Consider the following 13,557-nt stretch of genomic DNA (forward strand, 5'->3'; position numbering starts at 1 on the left):
GAATCTACCCTCATGTCTAGCAGCAATGGCCAAAGATGCACATCCACCAAAAAATAATCAATTACACTGGCCACAGAACCTCGTAGGAATGTCGGTGCAAGGTTTAAATCAGAAGGAGTTCGACCATTGCAGGCCCTTAGGCCAAACTTTAAACATAATGTAGCGAGCTGTGCTGCGACACGAGAGCGTGGAGGATAACTATCACCATCCAATTGTGCAATCCCCCATAATTCGTCCTCTTCCACAGTTAAATCACTAAGAAATGCAGAGGGTTCAAAAGTGCAATTTACATCCCCTGCAATAATTAAATAGGAATTAGTTTGTATCGTGTCTAAAAAGTCAGAAAGTAGAGTTAAAATATGTGATTCTGAACCACGTGCAACAGAACCGGCATAAACATTGATAAGAGTTATGTTAAAATTTTGATGAAAAGAAATTTGTAAGCCCATCAAGTCAGGACAATCAAATTCTAAAACCTCATAATCACATTGGAGCATTGAATTTAAAAGAATTAAACGTCCCCCTTTTGCACGACCAGTTGCTTTCTCTGATGGCTGTGCAGGGATATTAAAAGAGAGAAACCCATCCATACTTGATTGGCCATCGACCCAGGTTTCTTGGAAAAGACACACATCTTGTAACTTTATGTAGGCAACCCAGTCCACATCATCCAGTTTCCTAGCAAGGCCAGCAAGATTCCAAGTCATAATGGATAACCCATTAGTTCCCGTTACAGTCCCATGGTTTGAGGGTAGAGCATCCTTATAATTCGGCTCATTAACAAAGGTCTTATCTGATTTATCTATTGTGGATGCCACTAAATTATCCTGATTGACGGCTTTCAGGGCGGAAGACAGTCATACAGAACCATGATGCAAAAATACGCCTTCCTCCCTAGAGCCTCTCTCATTAACATTGGCAATGGGACTAGACACAGGAACCTGTTTTGAGTCAGTTAGATTAGAAACTAGCCTAATGCCTCCTCCTTTTAGCCTCTTGTGCTGTCCCTTGCGTGCAACAGAGTCAATAAGATGGTCTGCCAAGAATGTATCCAAAAACACAATCATAATTACATCAAGATTTGACCCAGAGGGGCTCCATCTTTCAGTTTTTAAAATGTCCGAGCGTATAACTGAAAGGCATCCCTGACGATTGCGTAGCCAGTGAATAACCTTATTAAGTCTAGACTCTTGGCCCTCAGCAGACCTGGATGGCAACTTTGGGACATTAGTTAGGAAAAGAGTGTTGTCTCTGTGTCTAGGACCAATACTATTTGGAGACACATCTAAAGCACTATTCATTCTTCGAGAAGAAAAAATGCAAGCTGGATCCTTAGTTAGAGGGTTAGCAAGTATCTTTCTATTAGTGAAAAAAGGGCTATCCCTATTTTTTGGTATATTGGTAGTAGAATTTTGCCTGGTAGTGGAATGACAATTCGATGGGGCAAAGAGGCTACCGATAAGGTCTTCCCCGTTCCTTATCTTATCTCCACCGAGGGGAATACTGTTGCCCCTGTGTGTTTATTTTTAGGATGGATAATGTAAGAAGATATATTACCTTCTGCGGCCCTCCTATAAGATCCAGATCTCTGGGCATGGTAAGTTGGCCCCTCACATATATTAGCATTAGATGTAGCAGAGTCGACTTCCAAAATTCCACCTGCCCCTTCTGCCTCTGACTTATGACATTTGCATCCCAATTGTTGAGCCATATTCCACTGGAGCAGTTCAGTTAGCTGCAATACTAGTTTCTTGATTTCATCTACTCTCTGAAGAATTAAAGGCAGTTTATCTGCACTGGCAGATGGATCAGAACACATAGCAATAGTAATAGGAGGGGAAGTGGCAGCTTCAGTAGCTATGACAGCTGTATAGGGGTTGTGGGCCTCAATCAAATCGCTTCCCTTAGACAGAAGCTCAAAGCGATTTTTACATGGAATATTGGGGGCCAAACTTATCTCAGGACTCAATGGTAGGGGTATACGTTCTATTTCCTCCACGTGCAAAATCCCCTGAGTTTGTGAAGGATTAGAGATACTGCTACAAGCCACGATACCCTGTTGAAGTGAGGGAACAGTGGCATTAACAGTAGATGACTTCCCTACGCAATCTGTTAAGCCCCCAGAAATCGCTGATCGAACTTTTCTATTCTTGGTGAAAAACTCCTGGATTTTTTTCCAGGCGTCGGGACTTAGGTTTCAGAGAGTCGCGGTCAGGGGAAGCCTCGGGATTCCCTCTGCAGGCGGTGCTGTGGGGGCTCAGGGGGGACAGGTTTTGGTACTCACAGTCGTAGAGTAGTCCGGGGGTCCTCCCTGAGGTGTTGGTTCTCCACCAGCCGAGTCGGGGTCGCCGGGTGCAGTGTTGCAAGTCTCACGCTTCTTGCGGGGAGTTGCAGGGTTCTTTAAAGCTGCTTCTTGAAACAAAGTTGCAGTCTTTTTGGAGCAGGTCCGCTGTCCTCGGGAGTTTCTTGTCGTCGTCGAAGCAGGGCAGTCCTCAGAGGATTCAGAGGTCGCTGGTCCCTTTGGAAGGCGTCGCTGGAGCAGAGTTCTTTGGAAGGCAGGAGACAGGCCGGTGAGTTTCTGGAGCCAAGGCAGTTGTTGTCTTCTGGTCTTCCTCTGCAGGGGTTTTCAGCTAGGCAGTCCTTCTTCTTGTTGTTGCAGGAATCTAATTTTCTAGGGTTCAGGGTAGCCCTTAAATACTAAATTTAAGGGCGTGTTTAGGTCTGGGGGGTTAGTAGCCAATGGCTACTAGCCCTGAGGGTGGGTACACCCTCTTTGTGCCTCCTCCCAAGGGGAGGGGGTCACAATCCTAACCCTATTGGGGGAATCCTCCATCTGCAAGATGGAGGATTTCTAAAAGTTAGAGTCACCTCAGCTCAGGACACCTTAGGGGCTGTCCTGACTGGCCAGTGACTCCTCCTTGTTGCTTTCTTTGTTCCCTCCAGCCTTGCCGCCAAAAGTGGGGGCCGTGGCCGGAGGGGGCGGGCAACTCCAGCAAGCTGGAGTGCCCTGCTGGGCTGTGACAAAGGGGTGAGCCTTTGAGGCTCACCGCCAGGTGTCACAGCTCCTGCCTGGGGGAGGTGTTAGCATCTCCACCCAGTGCAGGCTTTGTTACTGGCCTCAGAGTGACAAAGGCACTCTCCCCATGGGGCCAGCAACATGTCTCTAGTGTGGCAGGCTGCTGGAACTAGTCAGCCTACACAGACAGTCGGTTAAGTTTCAGGGGGCACCTCTAAGGTGCCCTCTGGGGTGTATTTTGCAATAAAATGTACACTGGCATCAGTGTGCATTTATTGTGCTGAGAAGTTTGATACCAAACTTCCCAGTTTTCAGTGTAGCCATTATGGTGCTGTGGAGTTCGTGTTTGACAAACTCCCAGACCATATACTCTTATGGCTACCCTGCACTTACAATGTCTAAGGTTTTGTTTAGACACTGTAGGGGTACCATGCTCATGCACTGGTACCCTCACCTATGGTATAGTGCACCCTGCCTTAGGGCTGTAAGGCCTGCTAGAGGGGTGTCTTACCTATACTGCATAGGCAGTGAGAGGCTGGCATGGCACCCTGAGGGGAGTGCCATGTCGACTTACTCGTTTTGTCCTCACTAGCACACACAAGCTGGCAAGCAGTGTGTCTGTGCTGAGTGAGAGGTCTCCAGGGTGGCATAAGACATGCTGCAGCCCTTAGAGACCTTCCTTGGCATCAGGGCCCTTGGTACTAGAAGTACCAGTTACAAGGGACTTATCTGGATGCCAGGGTCTGCCAATTGTGGATACAAAAGTACAGGTTAGGGAAAGAACACTGGTGCTGGGGTCTGGTTAGCAGGCCTCAGCACACTTTCAATTGTAAACATAGCATCAGCAAAGGCAAAAAGTCAGGGGGCAACCATGCCAAGGAGGCATTTCCTTACACAACCCCCCCCCAAACGAAAGAGGATGAGACTAACCTTTCCCAAGAGAGTCTTCATTTTCTAAGTGGAAGAACCTGGAAAGGCCATCTGCATTGGCATGGGCAGTCCCAGGTCTGTGTTCCACTATAAAGTCCATTCCCTGTAGGGAGATGGACCACCTCAACAGTTTAGGATTTTCACCTTTCATTTGCATCAGCCATTTGAGAGGTCTGTGGTCAGTTTGAACTAGGAAGTGAGTCCCAAAGAGGTATGGTCTCAGCTTCTTCAGGGACCAAACCACAGCAAAGGCCTCCCTCTCAATGGCACTCCAACGCTGCTCCCTGGGGAGTAACCTCCTGCTAATGAAAGCAACAGGCTGGTCAAGGCCATCATCATTTGTTTGGGACAAAACTGCCCCTATCCCATGTTCAGAGGCATCTGTCTGCACAATGAACTGCTTAGAATAATCTGGAGCTTTTAGAACTGGTGCTGAGCACATTGCTTGTTTCAGGGTGTCAAAGGCCTGTTGGCATTCCACAGTCCAGTTCACTTTCTTGGGCATTTTCTTGGAGGTGAGTTCAGTGAGGGCTGTCACAATGGATCCATATCCCTTCACAAACCTCCTGTAATACCCAGTCAAGCCAAGGAATGCCCTGACTTGAGTCTGGGTTTTTGGAGCTAACCAGTCCAGAATAGTCTGGATCTTGGGTTGGAGTGTCTGAACTTGGCCTCCACCTACAAGGTGGCCCAAGTAAACCACAGTTCCCTGCCCTATCTGGCATTTGGATGCCTTGATAGAGAGGCCTGCAGATTGCAGAGCCTTCAAAACCTTCTTCAGGTGGACCAGGTGATCCTGCCAGGTGGAGCTAAAGACAGCAATATCATCAAGATAAGCTGTGCTAAAGGACTCCAAACCAGCAAGGACTTGATTCACCAACCTTTGGAAGGTGGCAGGGGCATTCTTTAAACCAAAGGGCATAACAGTAAACTGATAATGCCCATCAGGTGTGGAGAATGCTGTTTTCTCTTTTGCTCCAGGTGCCATTTTTATTTGCCAGTACCCTGCTGTCAAGTCAAAGGTACTTAAGAATTTGGCAGCACCTAATTTATCTATGAGCTCATCAGCTCTAGGAATTGGATGAGCATCTGTCTTGGTGACAGAATTGAGCCCTCTGTAGTCCACACAAAACCTCATCTCTTTCTTTCCATCTTTGGTGTGAGGTTTGGGGACTAAGACCACTGGGCTAGCCCAGGGGCTGTCAGAGCGCTCAATTACTCCCAATTCCAGCATCTTGTGGACTTCCACCTTGATGCTCTCCTTAACATGGTCAGACTGTCTAAAGATTTTGTTTTTGACAGGCATGCTGTCTCCTGTGTCCACATCATGGGTACACAGGTGTGTCTGACCAGGGGTTAAGGAGAAGAGTTCAGGAAACGGTTGTAGGACTCTCCTACAATCAGCTTGCTGTTGGCCAGAGAGGGTGTCTGAGTAGATCACTCCATCTACTGAGCCATCTTTTGGGTCTGATGACAGAAGATCAGGGAGAGGTTCACTCTCTGCCTCCTGATCCTCATCTGTTACCATCAACAGATTCACATCAGCCCTGTCATGGAAGAGCTTAAGGCGGTTCACATGGATCACCCTCTTGGGGCTCCTGCTTGTGCCCAGGTCCACCAGGTAGGTGACCTGACTCTTCCTTTCTAGCACTGGGTAAGGGCCACTCCATTTGTCCTGGAGTGCCCTGGGAGCCACAGGCTCCAGAACCCAGACTTTCTGCCCTGGTTGGAACTCAACCATTGCAGCCTTTTGGTCATACCAAAACTTCTGGAGCTGTTGGCTGGCCTCAAGGTTTTTGGTTGCCTTTTCCATGTACTCTGCCATTCTAGAGCGAAGGCCAAGTACATAGTCCACTCCCAGCCATAGGTCTCTCCCAGCCTTCTTTAACAAGAGCAAGTGGTCCCCTTACAGGGTGGCCAAACAGAAGTTCAAAGGGTGAGAATCCTACTCCCTTCTGTGGCACCTCTCTGTAAGCAAAAAGCAGACATGGCAAGAGGACATCCCATCTCCTTTTGAGTTTTTCTGGGAGCCCCATGATCATGCCTTTTAATGTCTTGTTGAGTCTCTCAACTAAGCCATTAGTTTGTGGATGGTATGGTGTAGTGAATTTGTAAGTCACTCCACACTCATTCCACATGTGTTTTAGGTATGCTGACATGAAGTTGGTACCTCTGTCAGACACCACCTCCTTAGGGAAACCCACTCTGGTAAAGATACAAATGAGGGCCTTGGCTACTGCAGGGGCAGTAGTCGACCTAAGGGGAATAGCTTCAGGATACCTAGTAGCATGATCCACTACTACTAGGATGTACATATTTCCTGAGGCTGTGGGAGGTTCCAGTGGACCAACTATGTCCACACCCACTCTTTCAAAGGGGACCCCCACCACTGGAAGTGGAATGAGGGGGGCCTTTGGGTGCCCACCTGTCTTACCACTGGATTGACAGGTGGGGCAGGAGAGGCAAAACTCCTTAACCTTCTGGGGCATATTGGGCCAGTAGAAGTGGTTGACTAACCTCTCCCACGTCTTGGTTTGTCCCAAATGCCCAGCAAGGGGAATATCATGGGCTAAGGTCAGAATAAACTCTCTGAACGACTGAGGCACTACCACTCTCCTAGTGGCACCAGGTTTCGGGTCTCTGGCCTCAGTGTACAGGAGTCCATCTTCCCAATAGACCCTATGTGTTCCATTTTTCTTGCCCTTGGACTCTTCAGCAGCTTGCTGCCTAAGGCCTTCAAGAGAGGGACAGGTTTCTTGTCCCTTACACAGCTCCTCCCTTGAGGGTCCCCCTGGGCCTAAGAGCTCAACCTGATAAGGTTCAAGCTCCAAAGGCTCAGTTCCCTCAGAGGGCAGAACTTCTTCCTGAGAAGAGAGGTTCTCTTTTTCTGACTGTGTTGCAGTTGGTTTCCCAACTGACTTTCCTTTTCTCTTGGTAGGCTGGGCCATTTTTCCAGACTCCAGCTCTACTTTTTCACCCTGTGCCTTGCATTGTGCTCTTGTTTTCACACACACCAGTTCAGGGATACCCAGCATGGCTGCATGGGTTTTTAGTTCTACCTCAGCCCATGCTGAGGACTCCAGGTCATTTCCAAGCAGACAGTCTACTGGGATGTTTGAGGAGACCACCACCTGTTTCAGGCCATTGACACCTCCCCATTCTAAAGTTACCATTGCCATGGGATGTGCTTTAGTTTGATTGTCAGCATTGGTGACTGTATAAGTTTTTCCAGTCAGGTATTGGCCAGGGGAAACCAGTTTCTCTGTCACCATGGTGACACTGGCACCTGTATCCCTCAGGCCCTCTACACTTGTCCCATTAATAAAGAGCTGCTGCCTGTATTTTTGCATGTTAGGAGGCCAGGCAGCTAGTGTGGCTAAATCCACCCCACCCTCAGAGACTAGAGTAGCTTCAGTGTGGACCCTGATTTGCTCTGGGCACACTGTTGATCCCACTTGGAGACTAGCCATTCCAGTGTTACCTGGATTGGAGTTTGGAGTGGAACTTTTCTTGGGACAGGCCTTGTCTCCAGTTTGGTGTCCAGACTGACTACAGTTTCGACACCAGGCCTTTTTGGGATCAAAGTTTTTACCCTTGTACCCAGGATTGGTTTGTGAAGAGGCTCTGGGCCCACCCTCCTGTGCAGGTTTTTGGGGGCCTGTAGAAGACTCTTTACTATTTTTATTTTTGGCTGTCTCACCACCTTTCCCCTGGGGAGGTTTTGTGACCCCTTTCTTTTGGTCACCCCCTGTGGAAGTTTTGGACACCCTAGTCTTGACCCAATGGTCCGCCTTCTTTCCCAATTCTTGGGGAGAAATTGGTCCTAGGTCTACCAGATGCTGATGCAGTTTATCATTGAAACAATTACTTAACAGGTGTTCTTTCACAAATAAATTGTACAGCCCATCATAATTACTTACACCACTGCCTTGAATCCAACCATCTAGTGTTTTTACTGAGTAGTCTACAAAGTCAACCCAGGTCTGGCTCGAGGATTTTTGAGCCCCCCTGAATCTAATCCTATACTCCTCAGTGGAGAATCCAAAGCCCTCAATCAGGGTACCCTTCATGAGGTCATAAGATTCTGCATCTTTTCCAGAGAGTGTGAGGAGTCTATCCCTACACTTTCCTGTGAACATTTCCCAAAGGAGAGCACCCCAGTGAGATTTGTTCACTTTTCTGGTTACACAAGCCTTCTCAAAAGCTGTGAACCATTTGGTGATGTCATCACCATCTTCATATTTAGTTACAATCCCTTTAGGGATTTTCAACATGTCAGGAGAATCTCTGACCCTATTTATGTTGCTGCCACCATTGATGGGTGCTAGGCCCATCTCTTGTCTTTCCCTCTCTATGGCTAGGATCTGTCTTTCCAAAGCCAATCTTTTGGCCATCCTGGCTAACTGGATGTCCTCTTCACTGGAGTTATCCTCAGTGATTTCAGAGGTGCTGGTCCCTCCTGTGAGGGAGCCAGCATCTCTGACTAGTATTTTTGGAGTCAGGGCTTGAGAGGCCCTGTCCTCCCTAGATAGGACTGGTAGGGGGGAATCTTCCTCCAATTCACTATCATCTTCCTCTGAGTTGACACCCTCAGAGGGATTGGCCTTTTCAAACTCTGCCAAGAGCTCCTGGAGCTGTATTTTGGTAGGTTTGGGGCCCATTGTTATTTTCTTTAGTTTACAGAGTGACCTTAGCTCTCTCATCTGTAGATGGAGGTAAGGTGTGGTGTCGAGTTCCACCACAGCCACATCTGTGCTAGACATTTTGCTTCTAAAAGTTGGAATACTTTTTAAGAATCTAAAACTGGTTCTAGAATCTAATTCAAACTTTTACAAACTTTTAAACTCTAAAAGAAATGCTAAACAGGATCTAACACAAGGCCCTAGCAGGTCTTTTAAGAATTTAGAAAACTTTTCAAATTGCAAAAATCAATTTCTAATGACAATTTTGGAATTTGTCGTGTGATCAGGTATTGGTTGAGTAGTCCAGCAAATGCAAAGTCTTGTACCCCACCGCTGATCCACCAATGTAGGAAGTTGGCTCTGTATGTGCTATTTCAAAGTAAGGAATAGCATGCACAGAGTCCAAGGGTTCCCCTTAGAGGTAAAATAGTGGTAAAAATAGATAATACTAATGCTCTATTTTGTGGTAGTGTGGTCGAGCAGTAGGCTTATCCAAGGAGTAGTGTTAAGCATTTGTTGTACATACACATAGACAATAAATGAGGTACACACACTCAGAGACAAATCCAGCCAATAGGTTTTGTTATAGAAAAATATCTTTTCTTAGTTTATTTTAAGAACCACAGGTTCAAATTTAACATGTAATATCTTGTTTGAAAGGTATTGCAGGTAAGTACATTAGGAACTTTGAATCATTTCAATTGCATGTATACTTTTCAAGTTATTGACAAATAGCTACTTTAAAGGTGGACACAGTGCAATTTTCACAGTTCCTGGGGGAGGTAAGTTTTTGTTAGTTTTACCAGGTAAGTAAGACACTTACAGGGTTCAGTTCTTGGTCCAAGGTAGCCCACCGTTGGGGGTTCAGAGCAACCCCAAAGTTACCACACCAGCAGCTCAGGGCCGGTCAGGTGCAGAGTCCAAAGTGGTGCCCAAAACGCATAGGCTAGAATGGAGAGAAGGGGGTGCCCCGGTTCCGGTCTGCTTGCAGGTAAGTACCCGCGTCTTCGGAGGGCAGACCAGGGGGGTTTTGTAGGGCACCGGGGGGGACACAAGCCCACACAGAAATTTCACCCTCAGCAGCGCGGGGGCGGCCGGGTGCAGTGTAGAAACAAGCGTCGGGTTTTCAATGTTAGTCTATGAGAGATCACGGGATCTCTTCAGCGCTGCAGGCAGGCAAGGGGGGGCTTCCTCGGGGAAACCTCCACCTGGGCAAGGGAGAGGGACTCCTGGGGGTCACTTCTGCAGTGAAAGTCCGGTCCTTCAGGTCCTGGGGGCTGCGGGTGCAGGGTCTTTTCCAGGCGTCGGGACTTAGGTTTCAGAGAGTCGCGGTCAGGGGAAGCCTCGGGATTCCCTCTGCAGGCGGTGCTGTGGGGGCTCAGGGGGGACAGGTTTTGGTACTCACAGTCGTAGAGTAGTCCGGGGGTCCTCCCTGAGGTGTTGGTTCTCCACCAGCCGAGTCGGGGTCGCCGGGTGCAGTGTTGCAAGTCTCACGCTTCTTGCGGGGAGTTGCAGGGTTCTTTAAAGCTGCTTCTTGAAACAAAGTTGCAGTCTTTTTGGAGCAGGTCCGCTGTCCTCTGGAGTTTCTTGTCGTCGTCGAAGCAGGGCAGTCCTCAGAGGATTCAGAGGTCGCTGGTCCCTTTGGAAGGCGTCGCTGGAGCAGAGTTCTTTGGAAGGCAGGAGACAGGCCGGTGAGTTTCTGGAGCCAAGGCAGTTGTTGTCTTCTGGTCTTCCTCTGCAGGGGTTTTCAGCTAGGCAGTCCTTCTTCTTGTTGTTGCAGGAATCTAATTTTCTAGGGTTCAGGGTAGCCCTTAAATACTAAATTTAAGGGCGTGTTTAGGTCTGGGGGGTTAGTAGCCAATGGCTACTAGCCCTGAGGGTGGGTACACCCTCTTTGTGCCTCCTCCCAAGGGGAGGGGGTCACAATCCTAACCCTATTGGGGGAATCCTCCATCTGCAAGATGGAGGATTTCTAAAAGTTAGAGTCACCTCAGCTCAGGACACCTTAGGGGCTGTCCTGACTGGCCAGTGACTCCTCCTTGTTGCTTTCTTTGTTCCCTCCAGCCTTGCCGCCAAAAGTGGGGGCCGTGGCCGGAGGGGGCGGGCAACTCCAGCAAGCTGGAGTGCCCTGCTGGGCTGTGACAAAGGGGTGAGCCTTTGAGGCTCACCGCCAGGTGTCACAGCTCCTGCCTGGGGGAGGTGTTAGCATCTCCACCCAGTGCAGGCTTTGTTACTGGCCTCAGAGTGACAAAGGCACTCTCCCCATGGGGCCAGCAACATGTCTCTAGTGTGGCAGGCTGCTGGAACTAGTCAGCCTACACAGACAGTCGGTTAAGTTTCAGGGGGCACCTCTAAGGTGCCCTCTGGGGTGTATTTTGCAATAAAATGTACACTGGCATCAGTGTGCATTTATTGTGCTGAGAAGTTTGATACCAAACTTCCCAGTTTTCAGTGTAGCCATTATGGTGCTGTGGAGTTCGTGTTTGACAAACTCCCAGACCATATACTCTTATGGCTACCCTGCACTTACAATGTCTAAGGTTTTGTTTAGACACTGTAGGGGTACCATGCTCATGCACTGGTACCCTCACCTATGGTATAGTGCACCCTGCCTTAGGGCTGTAAGGCCTGCTAGAGGGGTGTCTTACCTATACTGCATAGGCAGTGAGAGGCTGGCATGGCACCCTGAGGGGAGTGCCATGTCGACTTACTCGTTTTGTCCTCACTAGCACACACAAGCTGGCAAGCAGTGTGTCTGTGCTGAGTGAGAGGTCTCCAGGGTGGCATAAGACATGCTGCAGCCCTTAGAGACCTTCCTTGGCATCAGGGCCCTTGGTACTAGAAGTACCAGTTACAAGGGACTTATCTGGATGCCAGGGTCTGCCAATTGTGGATACAAAAGTACAGGTTAGGGAAAGAACACTGGTGCTGGGGCCTGGTTAGCAGGCCTCAGCACACTTTCAATTGTAAACATAGCATCAGCAAAGGCAAAAAGTCAGGGGGCAACCATGCCAAGGAGGCATTTCCTTACACAACCCCCCCCCAAACGAAAGAGGATGAGACTAACCTTTCCCAAGAGAGTCTTCATTTTCTAAGTGGAAGAACCTGGAAAGGCCATCTGCATTGGCATGGGCAGTCCCAGGTCTGTGTTCCACTATAAAGTCCATTCCCTGTAGGGAGATGGACCACCTCAACAGTTTAGGATTTTCACCTTTCATTTGCATCAGCCATTTGAGAGGTCTGTGGTCAGTTTGAACTAGGAAGTGAGTCCCAAAGAGGTATGGTCTCAGCTTCTTCAGGGACCAAACCACAGCAAAGGCCTCCCTCTCAATGGCACTCCAACGCTGCTCCCTGGGGAGTAACCTCCTGCTAATGAAAGCAACAGGCTGGTCAAGGCCATCATCATTTGTTTGGGACAAAACTGCCCCTATCCCATGTTCAGAGGCATCTGTCTGCACAATGAACTGCTTAGAATAATCTGGAGCTTTTAGAACTGGTGCTGAGCACATTGCTTGTTTCAGGGTGTCAAAGGCCTGTTGGCATTCCACAGTCCAGTTCACTTTCTTGGGCATTTTCTTGGAGGTGAGTTCAGTGAGGGCTGTCACAATGGATCCATATCCCTTCACAAACCTCCTGTAATACCCAGTCAAGCCAAGGAATGCCCTGACTTGAGTCTGGATTTTTGGAGCTACCCAGTCCAGAATAGTCTGGATCTTGGGTTGGAGTGTCTGAACTTGGCCTCCACCTACAAGGTGGCCCAAGTAAACCACAGTTCCCTGCCCTATCTGGCATTTGGATGCCTTGATAGAGAGGCCTGCAGATTGCAGAGCCTTCAAAACCTTCTTCAGGTGGACCAGGTGATCCTGCCAGGTGGAGCTAAAGACAGCAATATCATCAAGATAAGCTGTGCTAAAGGACTCCAAACCAGCAAGGACTTGATTCACCAACCTTTGGAAGGTGGCAGGGGCATTCTTTAAACCAAAGGGCATAACAGTAAACTGATAATGCCCATCAGGTGTGGAGAATGCTGTTTTCTCTTTTGCTCCAGGTGCCATTTTTATTTGCCAGTACCCTGCTGTCAAGTCAAAGGTACTTAAGAATTTGGCAGCACCTAATTTATCTATGAGCTCATCAGCTCTAGGAATTGGATGAGCATCTGTCTTGGTGACAGAATTGAGCCCTCTGTAGTCCACACAAAACCTCATCTCTTTCTTTCCATCTTTGGTGTGAGGTTTGGGGACTAAGACCACTGGGCTAGCCCAGGGGCTGTCAGAGCGCTCAATTACTCCCAATTCCAGCATCTTGTGGACTTCCACCTTGATGCTTTCCTTAACATGGTCAGACTGTCTAAAGATTTTGATTTTGACAGGCATGCTGTCTCCTGTGTCCACATCATGGGTACACAGGTGTGTCTGACCAGGGGTTAAGGAGAAGAGTTCAGGAAACTGTTGTAGGACTCTCCTACAATCAGCTTGCTGTTGGCCAGAGAGGGTGTCTGAGTAGATCACTCCATCTACTGAGCCATCTTTTGGGTCTGATGACAGAAGATCAGGGAGAGGTTCACTCTCTGCCTCCTGATCCTCATCTGTTACCATCAACAGATTCACATCAGCCCTGTCATGGAAGAGCTTAAGGCGGTTCACATGGATCACCCTCTTGGGGCTCCTGCTTGTGCCCAGGTCCACCAGGTAGGTGACCTGACTCTTCCTTTCTAGCACTGGGTAAGGGCCACTCCATTTGTCCTGGAGTGCCCTGGGAGCCACAGGCTCCAGAACCCAGACTTTCTGCCCTGGTTGGAACTCAACCATTGCAGCCTTTTGGTCATACCAAAACTTCTGGAGCTGTTGGCTGGCCTCAAGGTTTTTGGTTGCCTTTTCCATGTACTCTGCCATTCTAGAGCGAAGGCCAAGTACATAGTCCACTCCCAGC

General features: G+C 48.6%; 1 protein-coding gene across 2 annotated transcripts in view; it reads left to right on the forward strand.

The window, feature by feature from the left end:
* The window catches only part of HMCN2 (hemicentin 2), an 816,728-nt gene that overhangs the window by 662,115 nt on the left and 141,056 nt on the right, over positions 1 to 13,557 (forward strand). The window lies entirely within an intron of this gene.

Source organism: Pleurodeles waltl, chromosome 6, assembly GCF_031143425.1.
Source record: "Pleurodeles waltl isolate 20211129_DDA chromosome 6, aPleWal1.hap1.20221129, whole genome shotgun sequence".
NCBI lineage: Eukaryota > Metazoa > Chordata > Amphibia > Caudata > Salamandridae > Pleurodeles > Pleurodeles waltl.